The 4016-nt window shown below is 35.4% G+C and overlaps 1 protein-coding gene across 1 annotated transcript in view; it reads right to left on the reverse strand.

Annotated features, from left to right (window-relative positions):
- LOC117173133 (nephrin-like) overlaps positions 1-4016 on the reverse strand; it is a 1314621-nt gene that overhangs the window by 196750 nt on the left and 1113855 nt on the right. The window lies entirely within an intron of this gene.

Genomic DNA, 4016 nt, shown 5'->3' on the forward strand with positions numbered 1-4016 from the left:
ATATCAATCCTTTAATTTGTTCCTTGCAACTAGCATCATGAATTACGCGCTTTTCAAGTATTTATTTTCTTACGTGAAGATACACAATCAGTTCTTAGTTTCCCTGATTAATTAGGCCTTGTGAAAATGTCAGTGCTATTCACTGTACATCTTTATGATTTCGATTCGGTGATTTATTCCTATAATTAATTGAATCGGCGAAATTTCACTAATTACGAAATGTCGAGATTATACTTTTGGTAGTCTATTGGAAAAAGGTCACCGTATTCGGTATGAACATACATGTAGGTGCATATATTCGGATAAATTTCCGATATTCTAGGCTGAAATCAAATCCTTTGGGTTGAAAAACGATGTACTATCACATTTTTGAATCCATAAATTTCCAAAAAGTTTCACACTACAGTCACAAGTACTAAAAATATTATTTAAGTATTAACTTTCTATCATTTGTATACTGATCTGTCAACTAGAATGGTTTCTCTTACTTACTTTCTTTTCGAAAGCTGCCAGACTTCTAGTTCTTCATGACGAAAAAGAGGCTAACGTTGAAAATGCTCAGATTTTTTACAATATTTTTACTTAGAATCCGGGACTTTATGGTGCCGTTACTCCTACCACGTAGCATCTACGGATTTCGCACGCTATAAGAAGAAGAAAATTGAAGTTGATATAGTGGCTTAAAACATCGTATATTTTTACGTTTTTCATTGCAAAAAATTTAATTTTTGCTCGAATTCTTTGAATGGCATACAATTCTTTTCGATAATGATCAAAATTAAACTGAATCGAATACAAACCACAAAAAAGCTTAAGGTGTTAAAGTTATTTCCTGTATATTCTCCTTAATTTTGATCCAAAAATTAGGTGCAGCTTCGAATAGCTGAATTTTCCGATTTTATTTATACCGCATATGCTTATATACTCTGATGCACTGATTAAGAATATGTTCGTAAAAATTCGCGGCAAGGCGATTTTCATAGTGAAACCATGAAAAAACTATAAAGGTCATGATTTTTGGTCAATATGCAAAATTTCGCATAATTTTTCCAAGAAAAGTTGTAATTTCTATTGAAGTATACGTCTTTTGTTTTAAATATTTTTTTGTGAGTGATAGTTTCCGAGAAAAGTAATGATATATTGATTTTCATAAGAAAAAAAACCCAAAAAATCGTGGCTTTTTGTGTTTAACGCAGCCAATACGCAAAATTTTGCAAAATGTTGTTTTACAAAAGTTGTAGATCGCATCGAGATACAAATTTGGTGTTACATACATTTTTTTCTGCGAGTGAAAATTTTGGAGAAAAATACTGATACATCTAATCATCAGATCTTTCCTCACAGTTCATTACCGTGGCGACAGGCCCTAAGTAGCGAATAGAGAGCGTGAGTCACACATATAATTTCGGTCAAACATATACACTTTTCGAAGGTCATGTGTGTGCGGGAGGGCAACACATGACTTGTCACAGAAATAATGTTGGTCAAACCACTACCCCTTGCCAATGTCTCGTAGGGGGCAAAAAGGCACCCCTGTGATTAGTTACGGTAATAATGTTAGAAAAACACCTATCCCTTTCCAACATATCGTGGCGGAAAGGCACCCCTGTGACTGATTACAAAAAGAATGTTGGTCAAAAACCCTTGCCCTTTCCAATGCCTTGTGAGGGGCTGGAAGGCACTCCTATGACTGTCTACAGAAATAATGTTGATCAAACTCCAACCCCTTTCTAACGCCTCGCGGTGAAGGTGGAGGCTAGAAGAAACCCCTGTGACTGGTTACACAAATAATTTCGTCAAACTCTTATTCCTCTCCGACGTCCCGTAGGGAGCGGCAAGGCACCCCTACGACTGGTTACAAAAATAATGTTTATCAAACCACTAACCCTTTTCAACGTCCCGTAGGGGCATGAAGGCATCCCTGTGATTGACCACAGATATAATGCTGGTAAAACTGATACCCTCAATCTTGCTTTTGCATCGTTATGGTTTTTTTTTCATTAAAATCGATGTATCATAAGTTTTTCGGAAACTATCTCTCACAGGAAAGAATTTTTGAAAAAAACATGTACCTGAATGGAAGCTACAAATGTTGCTTGGAGTATTTTGTAAAATTTTACATATTAGCTTAGATAAACACGAAAAACCATTATTTTTAGGGTATTTTTATATTTTTACAATGAAAATCGCCTAGTCACAAATTTGACTATTATATTAGTAATCAATGCGTCAAAATTCATAAGTATACGGATTTTGAAGAAAATCGGAGACTTCAACTATTCGGAACTGTATTCCAAAAATATTATGCTACTTAAAGAGCTCTTTGAAGTTTGGTGCTTTTGATGTAAAAAATATTGAATAAAATCAATACCATTAAGTTTTTTGAAGCAAACGTACTCGTGTTGGAACGAAAGGTGATAAGATATTTCCTGGCTGATTATGGTCCCCTGGAACCCGATGAAAGTTTGAGACCAAATTTTAAATCATAATCTTAGAATTCTGAAAAAGACCATTTTTTGTTTCTAAAAAAAGATGAGACGTAAACTTTGCATAGAAGCTTATCGTAAATGTTGGTCCAATTTTTTAAAATTAACTTTGTAATTTGGTACATTCTCAAGTTTCATAAAAACATAATTTAATAATTAGAAAAAAATAAAGCTTACCAAAACACTTACTAATTTTTTTTTTATTAGATTACATCGCTTAAAAGTAACTTAAATCGGGATAGTAAGTTTCGGAAGTAAGTATGTAAAGAAATGAAATAATCATGTACATTGATTTTCAAAAAGCGCTTAGATTAGAATTTTAAATTTGCTTTAAATACTTTTACGGTTAGTAATGGAGCCTTTATCTAAAGAAATCCCATATGTAAGCATTCTTTCATTAAATTTCATGTAACTCGAACTTTGGATATTATCCAACGATAATCATTATAGAAAAAACACACATTTAACGACGAATCTCATTGTATTCCCTCATCTAGTGTCGTCCATTCATCCACTGTCCAGTTTGCCTCATTCTTTGTATTTATTAAAACTACCAATATATCTGTGAAAGTAGTAAGGACTAGCAATAACAAGTGTAGAATTGAAAATAATTTAATTCCATCAAGCTCTCGTGACAAAATGAAGGTGGGGACGGGAAAGTGTTCGTATTCGTGCGTTCCGATTGAAAAGAGTAGGCAGGGAGGCGAGAAGCGCGCAGAAGAACAAGTAAAAAGCATTTTTGTTACGGTTCGCATCGTCGACTTTCACCGATGTGGCTATTGGGACTCGAGGGGCTCTTATCGCTCGTTAAGTCGGAACGTCGTCACGTTAACGTCGAGGTCGATCCAATGGCGGGATCGCACTGCCTGTGTGCTTTCACCAATGTCATCCACGATAAAACTACGATAGCGAGGCTGCTGATTTTTAGCTCTCATTCTTTTTGTTTGGTCGTTGTCATTTTATATTTGCCTGTTAAGGGTTTTCGTACATCCTGATTTTAACACTCGGGTCAAATTTCAGCACACAAACATATATAAATTAGACATTATGAGTGACAAATGAAGAGCTGCCATGAGAGATGTCAAGTCAAATGAAAGGTCTGCGGTCTAAAGCTGTTAACTGCATTTATTTCAATATTGATTTTTGTATTTTCTCGAACATTTTTTATACACCGTTAAAATCCCGCAAACGAAACTGCAAAATTGTATCAAAACCTTCTGGTGGAAGAAGTTTTCTTCAACCCATCAGCATTTGGTCCGTATTTTCACCTCATATTTGAAGTCGGAAGAGACGATTCCAGAGTGGTTGGTGGAAGGGCGCACAATACTCCTGCCGAAAATAGGAAACTTAGCTGACCCGAAGAACTACAGACCAATAACTTGTCTGAACACGCTTTATAAGATATTTACAGCTATCCTAAGTGATAGAATTGTTCGGGCAATTGAACCTGTGTGGCAAGAAATGTATGAACAACGAGGCTCAAAGAAAGGCGTAGCTGGATGTCGAGAGAACCTGCTCATCGATAGATGT

This window comes from Belonocnema kinseyi, chromosome 5 (genome assembly GCF_010883055.1).
Source record: "Belonocnema kinseyi isolate 2016_QV_RU_SX_M_011 chromosome 5, B_treatae_v1, whole genome shotgun sequence".
NCBI lineage: Eukaryota > Metazoa > Arthropoda > Insecta > Hymenoptera > Cynipidae > Belonocnema > Belonocnema kinseyi.